The sequence below is a fragment of the Lissotriton vulgaris genome, chromosome 5 (assembly GCF_964263255.1).
Source record: "Lissotriton vulgaris chromosome 5, aLisVul1.2, whole genome shotgun sequence".
In the NCBI taxonomy this organism is placed as follows: Eukaryota; Metazoa; Chordata; class Amphibia; order Caudata; family Salamandridae; genus Lissotriton; species Lissotriton vulgaris.
This window is the reverse complement of record NC_141693.1, coordinates 555,820,539-555,835,705: the sequence shown is the minus strand read 5'-3', so window position 1 is coordinate 555,835,705 and position 15,167 is coordinate 555,820,539.

Here is a 15,167-nt window from a genome sequence, read left to right as displayed (position 1 = left end):
AGTATTAATTTTGTCTGTGAAGTATCTAGATTTTTCTGTAATGATTAAGGCTTTATAGTCCTTAATGAGTGATTTGTATTTATTTTTTTCTTCAGGACAGTAATCTTTTCTCCACTTTTGTTCCTTTGTTTATTACCCCTTTCATTGCATTTTGCGATAGCTAGATTATTTTAGTTGTGTATTATCTTATGCTTTTACCATCGCCACACATCTGAATTGCTTTCTTGCATGTTTAAATAGGAAGGGATCTAGTTACCACACTCGCTGATCTCTATTTTATCGACCCTGGACAGACCTTAAGACCAATAAAAAATGTGGAGATTGGCACCTGGTTCCCCAGTAAAGACGTTATGAACTCTGGCCCCTCAGGTTTGCAAATATTCCAGGAGAGACTCGTGTACTAGACAGATGGCTCAGTGGGCTGTGGATCATCGGTTTGATTTAAGGCAGGCTGAAGCAGCATGTCATCCTTAGGTGGTTGAGAAAATGAATGCGTTCTAGTTAGATTATTGAAAAATCTGTTATGCAATTGCTTCATTAGTATTCAGACCTTGAGGTTTGATACATAAACTGTTCTCATTTCTTTGAAAAGCTTCACATTACACACTTTACTTCAAACCGTTTGAAAGCACGAGTGGTTCTGTTTAAAAAGTACTACTTTTATGTATAGATTACAGAATCGGAGTAAATGGGAAATATTTGGAGAGTTGAACTTTGTGGATGCTGTATTCAGAAAGGAAGGTTTACTGAAAGTCATAGTAAGTGACAGTGGAGGCAATTTAAAGCTGAAACCTTCTAACAGTACATGAGCAGGAGTGGGTAAATCTGCCTACCACCCTGAAGGAAATTGGAGTGTGCAACGGTTTAAGAGCCAAGATAAAGGGGTTATTGAGTTGGCAAAAAAACAAATAAACTAAATTGGGAGAATGAAGAAAGACAAGCATTGGCAAAGCCAATAGGTCTTGTAATGGGACAGTTAAAAAAGAAGCTTAATGAAGCGGGCAGAAGAAACATGCAAGGAATGGCAGTGTGAGGGGGTAGAAGAAACAGGATGGGGAGAGGTGGAGGGGGAAAACAAACAAGATGGAGGAGGACGGCTGAAGGGTAAAAAGTGCTGTGACGTGGCCAGCATTCACTGTGTCATACCGTAAAAGAAATAGCACCTAAATCATAGCGTAAGCAGCAGATGAAAACTATTTAAAGTTATTTTTAATATTTATTTAATTGACAATTGCAAATGCAAGAATGCATTTGACATTTATTATAGTAAGTCACAGAATATCAATTATTAGCTGAATTAACACAAGTGAGATAATGGTGTGTATTTTTATTACACATAGTGCATCTAGATGAGCCCAGTAGATACTTTATTCTTTCTGATATCACATCTGCAGCGTGTTTACTCCTTCCACCACTCCTTTTAACCACATAAAATGGAATGTTGAAAGGCTGAACCACCAAAAACAATATCACTATTGTCTGTGTGTCCAGATTTCTCATCTAGTGGCAGAGAGAGAGAGAAACAATATGCTGCTCACTAAAGTTATACAAACTATGTCTCTTCGAAAGCAACTCTGGTTTCCAGGTTTGACAGAAACACTCACTAGTGGCGTGAATGAAAAGACTGCCTGATGAATTCCTGCTTTTCGCAGTTGCGCCTTCACCAATCATGAGAACCAAAAAGCATAAGTAAGTGAGCTTGGGGCACCATAGGTGACAATGAAATGGATAACTCTGGAGGTTAGTGCACTTGCTTGAAAGATCTATGTACATTCTAATCAAAGGTTCAACTCACCATAATATTGCGTAGGGGATCAATGTGTCTGCTGGAAAGCATAGCATGCAACATGTAAATCACAGATTAGCTACTTTATGTAGATAGCTTAATTGATTACTGTTGTTGTTGCATAGAGCCTTGTGTTACCTGCAGGTCAAAAGTTAACATCCCTGTATTATAACTTAGTGAGTTATGAACCTGCAGCAAGGACCTGACTTCAAACAAGAAAGCATATATTTAGAACTTGCTGTTTTTTCCTCAATACTTTCTTATTTTAAAGTTGCTAAAAAAATAAAAGTTTCTTTGGATAGTAATAAACACTTATTAGTAAGTGCCATATATATATAGTTATTTGTGAGATAACTAATGGACAGATACATCCCACATTCAAACAATGCATGCAGATTTCGTGCATACAACGTTGGCACGGTCAAAAAGCTAACCCCGCCCCTTGTGCCCTCCCTAAACTCCGCCCACTGCTCCTTTTGGTGAGTACCTGCACTTATTTTTTTCCATTTAAAGCACTGCATTTATTCATCATCATTTTCATCACCCGCTTTATTTCGACATAAAAAGTCATAAAAGCAACATAGAGCAAAGATAACATAGCCAATAAAATGAGCATAGGTAAAATATACAATAATAAATATACACTTAATCATCCTAAAATCTAGTTAAAAACAAACCGTATTTCATCATTTTTATTTAAACGCATTGCAAAACATGGGGAGACTTTTCATTTACTTGCGCTAGTTATCAAGAATGAAAAAAAATAATAAAGTGCTTGTGCATGGTAATTTTATTGGCAATTATGCTGTGGCTTTGAGGTCTTGGCTTTTGTCTGTGCAATAGAAGCTATTTCTTTCTTGCAAGTGCTTTCCACCGTATCAGCCAAGCTTGCCTCTGGTACTTTGTTACACAGCAGGATAAAAAAGGTCTAGATTCTGACTTAAGAATGCAGAGTGCAACATGGTGCTCCAGTGTACCAAGTTGCCGGCAAATTGGGCTCAGCCATTTTCTCTGTGGTGGTTTGTACGGCGGGCAGACACATAGTAAGTGGGCAATGCTTTCCACAGGGGCTTGGCAAACAGGGCAGAGTTTTCCGTTATCTATGGACCATTTTGCTATCGCTTCACCCACTGGAAGGGAGCCGTACCAAAAATGCATGTAGAGTATTCTGTCTCCAGGCACTTTGATTAGGTCATGGTAAGGCTCGTAGTATCTGCTTTGTTTATGGGAATAGAACTCAGTTGTCAATTTACCCACATTGGGTCTGCTGATCTCTCGTTGGTCCACCCATTCCCTGTACAGGCGTTTGGGCTTCTCTCTCCGTGGGGGCTCCTGGCTAGCCCAGCAGTCACAAAGCCCAATTGCAGATAACATTTTCTTGATATCACGTATCCAGCTATTTCCCCCAGAGTCAAGGCTGATATCCTCAATAAGGACCTCTGCGTAGGGAGAAAGCTCAGGGGTCCTCCTAATATGGGCCCAGAAGAGCAGGGGATGCAACCTAGCTACATCGCTTATTGATCGCCTGCCCATATCCATTAGTAGCGGCGTGAGGGGAGTGTAGTTTGGTGCTGTTACTAGATCTCTTAAGAATTTATATTCTGATCTCTGGAGCTCGTCAAGAGTATCGAATCCCCAGACTTCAGCTCCATAGAGGGAAGTGCTAACAGCCTTGGTGTCATATATCTGGAGGGCTGGAGCTACGGGCCTAGTATGGGAAGGCGATGTTCTCTTGCTATTGCACCAGCCATGAGCTTGTGGGCCATCAACATCTTACCTAGATGGAGTTTCCATGACATTTTATCAGAGAATCTTACACCTAGGTAATCAAAAGTGACGACCTTTTCAAGGGGAGTCCCACCTAGAGAGGGCCATTCCTGCATGTCATTTGGGATTAAAGGCCATACGTTTGGTTTTGTTGGCATTTATAATCAAACCCCGGTTCTCACAAAAAAGATGGAATCTGTCAGTTAGACGCTGTAGCCCAGTTGGGGTCTTAGATGTCAACAACGTGTCGTCCTCGAACAACAAAGTTGGTATCTTTTTCTCCCCCAGAACAGGTGAGTCAGCTGGCTCCTCCAGAAGGAAGTCCACTAATCCGTTCACATATAGGGAGAATAGGGTTGGTGCAGAACACATCCCTGCCTTTCTCCTTTCTTGACAGGGATGGGCTCTGTAAGTTGACCCTGCTCACCCCACCTGACCTGGGAAAAGTTCCCCTTGTGCAGCCAGATTTGTAAAGTAAGAAAAAAATGGAGGTTGCCCATTTCACCAAGCGTATCCCATAGCCTGGTCCTAGGAACCAGGTCATGGGAGTCTTCAGATCAATAAATGCTAAATAAAGACTGCTTCTGCCTACCACCACAACATTCTAATAAATTAGAAGGAATCTGAATACTTGATATATTGTCCCTGTCTTTCTTCTGAAGCCTGCCTGCAACTGTGAAAGAATATCCCTGTCCTCGGACCATGTCTGGATCCTGTGCAGAAGCATCCGGCCAAAGACCTTCTGCACAGCATCAATCAGACTTATTGGTTTGTAATTGGCGGGGTCATCTCTTGCTCCCTTTTTGTATATGGGAACTATTTCAGTAAATTTCCATGACATTGGGACTGGTGCTCCTTCGGCTATGGCATTTGTTAATAGTAAAATGTAATGTGCCAATTGAGTTCGGTCGGCTACAAATAAGTCACTGGGCACGCCGTCCAGGTCTGCAGCTTTCGCAGGGACTATTTTGTTGATTGCAGCTTCTACCTCCAGGATTGTAAAGTACTCCCGCTCTTGCAGGAGCCTAAAATACTTTACTGGTTTTCCCTCTTGACCGTCCCCTTCAGTAGAATAAAGCCCTTTGAAATGGTTAAACCAAACTTGGCCAGTGATATAGCTCGGGGGTGGGCGTGGACCTGACCTACTGCCTAAGGTGACCAATTTCCAAAAAAGATTATTATCTTTGGATGAGCATGTGTCTTTCAGTTGCTCTCATCTTGATTCGTCCCAGGATGCCTAGGCCTCACGTTGGGCCACTTTGTCGAAATTTCTTGTGGTTTTTATTTGTGGTTTATCTTTCCCCTTGATTGCCCTGATTAGAGCTGACCTCTTTTCCCTACAATCTTTATTGAACCAAGAGTATGGAGCCTTGGTATAGTCACAGGGTTTTTCTTTTTAAGTTGGGGTCAAAAAGTATGCAGTGATTTGGGTGAATGTGCGCTCATGGGTCCTAGATACATCCAATGATCTTGTTGCACTGCGTACCGCAGCTTGAAGCTCAGCCATGCCAGATGCTAGCTCTTGTCTAATACCGACAATCTTCCCCTCGTTTAGTGCTACATTTTTCCACTTCAGGGTCCTTTTACAATTTGATTGCACTACCTCTCTAGTAACGGCCTGAAGGTGAATGTTCTGCTGATGACAATTTACTTCCCAGAGCGGTTTCAGGGTTAGGCACAAAGGATTGTGGTCACTTTCTATGGTTGAGCCCACTAGCATATCAATCAAGGGCCCCCATAATCTAATATTGAGGAGGATATAATTGATCCGGGATGGGCAGCTAACTCTGTTGTAGGTATTGACCCCTCGCTTGTCAGAAGGCGACCTGCCATTAGTTGCTCTTAGGCGTATTCCATAGTAATGGAATTCAATTGAAGTACCTGCTGAGTCCATCTTTTAATCGGGGGAAGATCAAGTTGGGGTACTGCCCACCTAACATCTTGGGATACGATGTCCATCTATTCCTCTATAGACAGGATGTTAGGAATGGGTAGCGTGGTGCAGAGCGGGCGGGCCAAACTCCGGAGGAAATGTGTAAAGCATCCGCACAGCACACACAGGTGACACACCCGGCACGCTACAAAAAGAGACTCCACACCAGGTTGCATGAAAAATAACTTTTGTATTATACCAAACACAGTAGGATGCAATCACAGTTGTGAACACGGTGCCAACTGGCACCAGGAAACCATATACAGGGGATTATTTACAGGGCAGGGCCAATTGGGCCACTGCCAACATAATCACCAAGTACACAGATAAAATGAAAGCCCATAAGAAGTAAACTTCTAACAGCCAGTAGTTACTGGCCAGACCATGCCCTTAATAGAAATCATTGGCATAAACATCAACAATGTGCACCCTAGGAAAAAGCTTTAGGCCCATCAGCACAACCATAGGTATGAACACATTTGTATAAATCACTTTAGCATGAGGCATAACCTGGAACATGAAAACCTGACATTATGCAACTTCAAATGCATTAGGCATCAGTAGGCATGGAAACCACCACAGCATAAAGTGGGCATAAAACCGCATTAGCATAGGTATAAATCATGAACATGGGGCACACTATGCATAACCATAGACACAAAACATATGAGCATGGAGGGATAAACATATTTGCATAAATCACTCTAGGCATATAATGAGTAGGCATTGGGCATAGAACCTCATGTAGGGCATCAGTAAGTAGGAAAATATTAGCGTGGGTGCACTTTACACAAACCCCACTTAGGCCCAGGATCAGCAGCGCCAACCTTTGGGAAAAAGATATTAGGCAGGATCACAGCACCAACTAGGGCGCAAAAACACAACGTGCAGACCTTCAGCCTCTTATTGGCATAAACTTTATTGGCAGTGGGCAAATTATGAAAACGTCATAATATGACATTAGGCTTAGAAATCCCTTAGGCATGACACTAGGCATGAAAACAGTATGCCTGAAAACCTTGTTAGGCATAAAAGCTTTAGGTATGAATTACATTTGTAGAAGGCATCACCAGTAGCATACAGGCCACAGTAGGCCTGCCAATTATACTCTGCACCAATCCTAGGGTATAAACATATTATCATGTGACACCTCATTTGCAGGAACACAATAGGCCTAAAATCAAGACTGCAAACCAGAGGGTAAAGTATTAGGTATCATCCTAGGTACAAATGCATTATGCAACAATATTACGCAATAAATCATATGGGACAATAGGCCTCGCCAGCATAAACGAAGTTCGCCCCATTCGGGGGCACAACACTCTGAAACTGGCCCCAGGCCAACTGGCCTCTCTCCGGGGCTCAAATGCCCTATGTTCCGCAAAGTCGGGTCTGGCTGCAAAAACAGCAAAAGCAAAGTGCGCAAAGCGCTGGGGCAGGGCAGGAGTGTCTCTCACTCCTCTCTCTCTTCTCCTGAGGACTACAATGCCCCCCAATACGTTGCAGCTGCCTGCGCACTCGCAGGGCAGCTGGGAGTCAGGCCTAAAAACAAGCACTGGCACCACTGCGCAGTTGGGAGCCAAACTCCGGGACCCTGAAATTCACAGTGTTCCCCAAGGTTGCAGCTGCCCGCTGTCAGACGGGGCTGCTGTAAGGTCAGCACAGGCACCATGGTGCCCTCAGAGCGGCACTGGGTGAGGCAAGCACCGACAACGTGCCCCGACACCACCCCCACCAAACTGGGACTGAGCCCTACTCACCGAGCTCTCTGGAGTCCTTGCGCAATCTCTGGGCACCGGCACTGTGCCCCGATAGGCCCCTTCCTGCTGGCAGGCGATGGGGGCAGCTGGAATGGAGCACGCACTATTCCCGCTTCTTCGGTGGCAGCAGGGCTCTCTCTGGCAATAACTTGGGAAGTCCCACAGGCCTTCTCCTTGGGGGGCAGGGGTTAAAATACAGCACACAGGAAAGTAGCACCCACGCTCACCTCCTTCTGGGGCACAGCTGTAGCGCTCATGAGGGGCTAGAGTCCTCCCAAGTCCGGGATCCCCCAGAATAAAGTAGCGCTCTGGCAGCTCAGCGCTGCAGGCGTCAGCTCATCACATCCTTGAAGTACAGGCCACCAAACGTATCGCTTTGACAGCACAGCGCTGCAGGCATCACTCCTCCTCTGGCAACCGAGAAAATAGTGCCTTCAAGGCACTAGGGAGCTGGTGAGGATCCCAAGTCGCACACAAGACAGTAGTGCCCATGTGGCGCTAGGTCCCAGGAATGCCGTCAGGGTCCCACAAAATCAAGCTGCAGCAAAAATGCGGGGAATTGAATATATAGTGCCTTAGCAGCACAGCGCTGTATTGACAATAACCTGCTCTCCCTGGCAGTACGTGTAGCAAGTCCCACACACCTTCTTCTCCTGGGCAGGTGCTGGAGGCAGCGCTCACCAGGCGCTAGAGAGGCCCAACAGCTCCAGGGACAACAGACAGTGCTCCTCCTCTCTAGCAATGTAGGGAATGGTGCCCACGCGGCGCTAGAGGGCAGCAGGAAAGCACAGTCCATTCTAATATAGCGCTCCCAAGGCGCTAGGAACCACACAAGTCCAGGGCCCACAGATGAAGGTAGCACCCACACTCCTCACCTCCTTGGAGTGCAGGCAGACAGACGATGGCGCTCACGAGGCGCTAGGGCAGGAGAGCAGGCAGGCAATGCTGGGCCAGGTCAGTGGGCACTCATCAGGACAGCAGCTCTTAGAAGCAGTCATCTCCCATAAAGTGGCACTCCTCCTGGCACCGCTGTCTCCACTCCAGCAAAGGGCTCCCACTGGCCCTGTGGACAGCAGAGGGGGAACAGATGGGCACACAGACCCTTACGGCGGTACCTCCTGGCAGAGTGTCCCCTCTCATTCAAGTCCACGCTCAGTCTAAGCACATGGCATCTCTACTGCTCTACATATACACCCCTCCTCCCACCTACCAGAAAGGGCTGGAAGCTTCTAGCAGGTCCCTGGCAGTTCCAGCTTCAACTGTCACTGTGGGGAGAGTGTGGAACACCTTGTCACTTCAAACACTAGACCGCCAACCCACCTTAGGCAGGCGGAACAAGCAGACAGAAATGGCGTCCATTTTAAAAGTGACATTTTACAAAATTGCATTTCTACAATGGTGGAAATAAAGGTGCGTACACCATTGTACAACATTTATTATTTTCAGTTCAGACACACCATGTCAGTAAAAAGGCTAGGGGGAAAACGAAAAATTTTAGGACAATGAGGGCCAAGTCCAACACAGGGGTTCATAGGTGCAGTTAAAATCACTGTGACTATTGTCCTTGCATATGGTGGACATTTGTCTAGGCAATTCTCTAGTGCAGAAATTATATTCGAGAGCCTGACACATTCTGTCCCTCTTACATAAACATTAAAGAGCTCAATTTGACTACCACCCCTAGGACCCCTAATACAGCCACAAAATATCTGGACTAAGGCTTGGCTGGGAGATAATTCGGCAGTCAAGAGCAATGCTCGTCCGGTTAAGCCCCCTAAGGGGTGGCCTCTCCCGACAGATGTTGCAGGAGGGATGAAATGACAGGTGTAACCAGGTTTACATAGAAGGATCAGATTCCACGTCTCCTGGAAAATACAAAAGTCAAAATTCCCTAGAAAATCAATCCAGTGAGGTAGAGGGAGTTTGCTATTCAGTCCCACAACATTCAAAGATACGATCTTTAACTGCTGGTTTAGTATAGGGGCTATACATTGTGGAGAGGTAAGGATGTTTTCTTGTAAAGGAACTGAAGCTGGTGAATCTACAGATAGATGTAAATGTGTGACTAGCTCATCGTCTGAATAGATGTTAGCCCTACGTGTGCCCACTAAGCAATGAGGACTTTGCAGAGAGTGGTTTAGACAGTCATTTATTCTATGTCAGGACGGAGGCTCCGATTATGCTTACTCAATTTCTTTACTGAAAATACAGCAGCCAATCAAAATGCAGTAAAGAAAAACAACAACACTACCCAGAACACCAGGTAACCATAGAGTATGAGAAGGTATAAATAGGGTCATAGAGGTGAACACTTCCTCTTTCTTTGCTGCTTCGCAGCCAGTTAAGTGCTTTTACATTACTCGCTTCTATTGTGTTTTGATTTTAGCTTAGTGCTTCATTAATAACTTGTATGGTTTATTGTTAAAGCTTATTACAGTATTACTTGCCGCTTTGCGCTCCGTTTTTCTAGGTGCGTTGTTGACGCGTCTTCGAATTTTACTCGGCTTCTGTGCCGGTGCTTGGGGAGCGTGGGCGACACCTCCCGACAGGGTTATCTCTTAACCCGGGTTTTTTGTGTGGAGCGGGAGCGGGGCTGAAGAGACGCGCGTCTTCCGCGCATCTCTTCTAGGCGGCAGCGGCTGTTCGCGCATGCGCGCTGGTTTGTTTACACGTCTTCGAGCGTGTATTTCTCTCAGACGCCGCCTGCGCCACAGCTTCGATCTGGTGACTAAATTCACTGCGCCCTTCTTGCTGCCGCTTGAGCTCCTTGACGCCCTCAAACTAAGGAAAGTTTTGGGGTTGTAAAATCTTTACTAGGCTTTGCCTGGAGTGGGAAAAAATATTTTTTGTGTAAAAAATTTTTTGTCTTTTATAATATTGACATTGTACAGGTCTGCTCCCTCCACATTCAAATCATTGTATTTTCACAGATTTTTTCTGTGTTATCAGACTTGTGCTAGGGGTACCACTCCCCCAAACTGTTTGGCTTTGCCTTTTTCAACTTAACCTTCACTGGGCATTTTTTCTGATAGACATTGTCGCCATGGCAGATTACTGTGATGAAGAAGGTTATGAATATTATGAGGAGGAGGAATCCTCTACTTCTTTTGATGAATTCATGGGCCAGGCGCTTTCTCAAGCAATCGCGCCTCTGAAAAAACATCTGTCAGACTATGCTGCGCAGCATGGCTGGGTCCCTCCTGCCTCAGGGCGTTCCAAAAAATCGCCCAAAACTTCACATTCCAGTCATTTTCAAAAACTTGCGAAAACCCTTTCTGCTCCTTCTTCAAAGAAGCGCAAGGAGTCCTTTCGTCCTGACCCTCCGTCTGACTCGGATGATGATACTTCCTCATCTTCTTCCTCCGAGACTACAAAGCCTCCTCCTTCCAAAAAATCACGTAAGGAGCATTTTGTTGACGCGCCTTCTTCCCCGCAATTGTTAAATTTCAATCCCGCTGATATTATCCATCCCAATTCTTCTTCTTGGATGCCTGCTCCAGAGGTGGCTGATTACATTCAGTCCCACATCCGTCATTCCTATGACAAGGATGTGAGAGCGCGTTTGCGTTCTGAGTGCCCACGTCCTGATTTACCAAACAAGTTGTCCGCTACTCCTGATGTGGATCCTACAATGGTAACGTACATGAAGAAATATTCTAAAGACCCTACCAAAGGCCTCGATAGATCGTGGCATTTGTGTCAAGACAAACTTTTGGATCTCTTGGGCCCTCTTACAAAAATTTTGAACTTGGCCTTCCAAGCCAAAGAAACTGGTTCCATTATTGATCCCGATGCTCTGGTTGGTTGGTCTCAGCGGGCAATCTGTATGCTTGGCAACGCAAATTGTGCCTTGTCCTCTGAGCGCCGGCGCTCTATCCTCATGAAACTAGACCCAAGGCTTACGGATTTGGCCTCTTCGGAGTCGGGCCCTATGGCCCAAGGTTTACTTTTTGGTACCCCCTTCCTAAAGGAGTTGTCAAACTTTGTTTCCACCTTTAGTGGCCTTGACAAAGCCCAGTCTAATTTAAAAAGGGCTTTCCGGCCGGTTTTCGGCAGGGCCGGACGAAGGGGGCGTTCGTTCGGCCGTGGTTCCGACAATGCTCCCCAGCGAGGGAACAAGTCCCAACGTGGTCAACAGCAATATTCTGCAAACAAGTCTTCCTTCTACCCCTCTAAGAGGAATAGAGGTCAACCAGGCAAAGGTGGATACTCAGGAGGTTATGGAGGACGTCAAGACTCTTCCCCATCAGGTGAGCTTGATTTCAGCATCAAATGTAATTTTGGGGGGCAGGATTCAGTTTTTTCTCGACAATTGGCATTTGATCTCAAACGATGCCTGGATTCTGGAGACGGTGAAAGGGTACAAAATAGAATTTTACTCTCGCCCTCACCAAGATCTTCGGCCTCGCCCTCTTGTTTTTTCCCAACAAGATCAGAACTTCATCTCCGCGGAAGTCTCCTCTCTTTTAACAAAGGGAGCCATCACTCTTACCTCTCCTCATCCCCAAGGCTTCGTCAGCACAGTTTTTCTCGTGGAGAAAAAAGGGGGAGGATCTCGTTTGGTCCTCAATTTAAAGGACTTCAACGGCAATGTCGTTTATCGCCATTTCAAGATGGAGGGCATCCATCTTCTGCGAGATCTTCTTCAAGAAGGAGATTGGATGGTACGTCTCGACCTAAAAGATGCTTATCTTTCAATTCCGATTTACGCTCCGCATCGCAGATTCCTTCAGTTCCAATGGATGGGCAGATGGTACGAGTACAAGGTACTTCCTTTCGGCCTGTCCTCCGCTCCGTGGTGTTTCACAAAGCTCCTTCGTCCAGTGATGGAGTCGTTGCGGTCACGCGGAGTGCGTCTTATTGTCTATCTAGACGACATTCTCCTTTTGGCTCAATGTCCTGTTCTTTTGCAGTCTCACTTGCACTGGACCATAGACCTTCTGCAATCCTTGGGTTTTCTTATCAATCCCCTGAAGTCCGACTTTTCTCCATCCCAATCTATGTCTTTCCTGGGTTTTCAGATAGACTCGGTCTCTTGTCAGCTTCTTCTGCCAGGTCAGAAGATAAGGTCCATCAAGAGGGACTTGAGATCGTTTCTTGCTCAACAGACGGTCTCGCTCAGGTCAATAGCCAGGATTGTAGGTCTCTTATCGTCTTCAATCCAAGCGATCTTTCCAGGACCTCTACATTATCGGGCTCTTCAGCGCCTCAAAATCCGTCATTTGCAGAAGGGTCTTCGTTATTCAGATCACATCCTCCTCTCGGAGGACGCCAAAACGGAAATGAGGTGGTGGTTGGACCACATGGATTCCTGGAACGGCCGGGCTCTGTTTGGGAGGACTCCCGATGTTGTGATAGAGTCCGATGCCAGCCTTTGGGGCTGGGGAGCCCGTTGCGGATCAGTATCAACCGGAGGTCGTTGGTCTCCGGAGGAATTGACCCTTCACATCAATTGCCTAGAGCTGCTAGCGGGCTCCTTTGCGATTCGATGCCTCTCCCCTCAGAAGACGAATTGTTGCATTCTTCTCCGAATGGACAATGTTTCGGCGGTTCGTTATGTGAACAAACTGGGGGGTACCAGATCCAAGCTTCTCTCGGAGATTGCAAAGGATTTTTGGCACCTTTGTCTCGAGCGCAAGATCACGATTATTGCAGAATACCTTCCGGGTTCTCGCAATCTGATCGCGGACTGGAACTCTCGTCACCTGAGAGATTTCAGCGATTGGAGACTCCACCCTCGTGTGTTCCGCAAGCTGTCCCGCTTTTGGGGGCCTTGTCATCTGGATCTTTTTGCCTCCCGCCTCAATACCCAGCTTCCCCGATTCTACAGCTGGCGTCCGGATCCGGAGGCGTTTGCCACGGACGCATTTCTCCAGAAGTGGCCTCGCCAACTGTGTTATGCATTCCCGCCATTCCTCATGATTCCCCGGGTGCTGGCCCGAGCACGTCTATTCTTATCGGAATTGATTCTAATCTCCCCTCTTTGGAGGGCTCAAGCATGGTTTCCAGTTCTTCTGGAGATGAGCTGCTCAACGCCGCTTCTTCTTCCTCACATGTGGAACCTCCTGTTGGATCCGCTTTGCGAACCTCACCCACTGGTGCTCTCCGGTCAACTCCTTCTGGTAGCATGGAGAATTTCGGGGGACGCTGGCAAATCCAGGGCTTATCGAGCGACGCTACCAGATTTATCAATGAGGCTTGGGCACCCAACACACACAAGCGTTATGCATCATGTTGGAAACGCTGGTGTGATTGGTGCTCACAGCGGTCAGTGGATCCCGTTTCAGCGGATATTTCTTTAGTTCTTAATTTTCTGGCGTCCTTGGCATCCTCTGGGCTAGCCTACAGAACGGTTAATAACTTCCGTTCGGCACTTTCTGCAGGCCATGTGCCTTTTGATGGTAAACCAGTGGGGGAACATCCCCTGATCTCTAAGTTGTTAAGGGGCATCCGGATGGAAAAACCTCCTTGTCCCAAATATGTAGCCCTTTGGGATGTCTCGGTTGTTTTGCGTTTTCTGTCAGCCTGGCCTTCCAACATTCTTTTGACACGCAAACAACTGTCAGCCAAGCTCACTATGCTTTTGTGCTTAGTCTCTTGCAAACGAGTTTCTGATGTGCGGGCCTTAGATCTCGCCGGTCGTTCTTTTTCTCCTGAAGGTGTTACCTTTGTTATTTCAAGAAGGACTAAGTGTAATACGCCTTCTGTGTCTTACCCTTCTTTTCCCCACAATCCTCAATTATGTGTGGTTCAGTGTATTAAAGATTATGAGGTAAGTACAGCACCTTTTCGGCATGATTTACATGGCCAATTGCTTATTGCATTGCAGAAACCTTACAAACCGGTGACTCCGGCTACCTTGGCACGTTGGCTACGGTGGCTCATGCATGAAGCGGGCATTGACATTTCTCTGTTTGGTGCTCATTCTGCTAGAGGAGCCATGGCTTCTAAAGCTTTCTCCATGGGTGCCAGCCTTCAAGACATCATGAAGGCTGCAGATTGGTCTTCTGAAACTGTGTTTAAGACTTATTACTTTAAGCCTATTCTTGATGTGGCATCTGTTGTGGTGGCGAAGCTTTAAACAAGCATAATCGGAGCCTCCGTCCTGACATAGAATGGAAAATTTGCTAACATTCGTGCCAAGAATTTTCAATTCTATTAAGGACAGGAGGCGAGGATTATCCCACCCTTATTTCATGATTGTCTTTATAAATGCATCTGACCTTTTTATAATGTATAACTCTGGTTCTTCCTTATGAAATGTTTCCCTCCCTGTAATGGTTACTATGTTCAACTTTTGGGGAACAGTTTTTACGGCTTCTGTCTCTTTCCCTCAGGCTCCGACCTTAAATGAGGTGTGCCGGGATTTTCTTCTCCTAATTGGTCTCCTGCTGTTCCTCTGGTTCTTTGAAGTTCCTTCTCCACGTCAGCCGGACGATGACCTCTCCGGGGGACTCCTTTGATGGACTGTTACCTTGATGTTGATTTTTCTTATTATTGACTATGGACAAAGAAAGAGGAAGTGTTCACCTCTATGACCCTATTTATACCTTCTCATACTCTATGGTTACCTGGTGTTCTGGGTAGTGTTGTTGTTTTTCTTTACTGCATTTTGATTGGCTGCTGTATTTTCAGTAAAGAAATTGAGTAAGCATAATCCTCGCCTCCTGTCCTTAATAGAATTGAAAATTCTTGGCACGAATGTTAGCAAATTTTCCATTGTAATGCAGAAAAGGAGACTAGGAGAGCAAAAGAAATTGAGAAATAAACAGAAATACTTTCATAGTCGGGTAAATTGATTTCCAAAACACATAATAAACAACTATTAGAGAACACTGTTTTTTTAGATCTTTTGTTAGACATGGACTATAATTAAATATAATACTTTCTACTAAAAACAAGGAATGGTTGTAATGGTTAT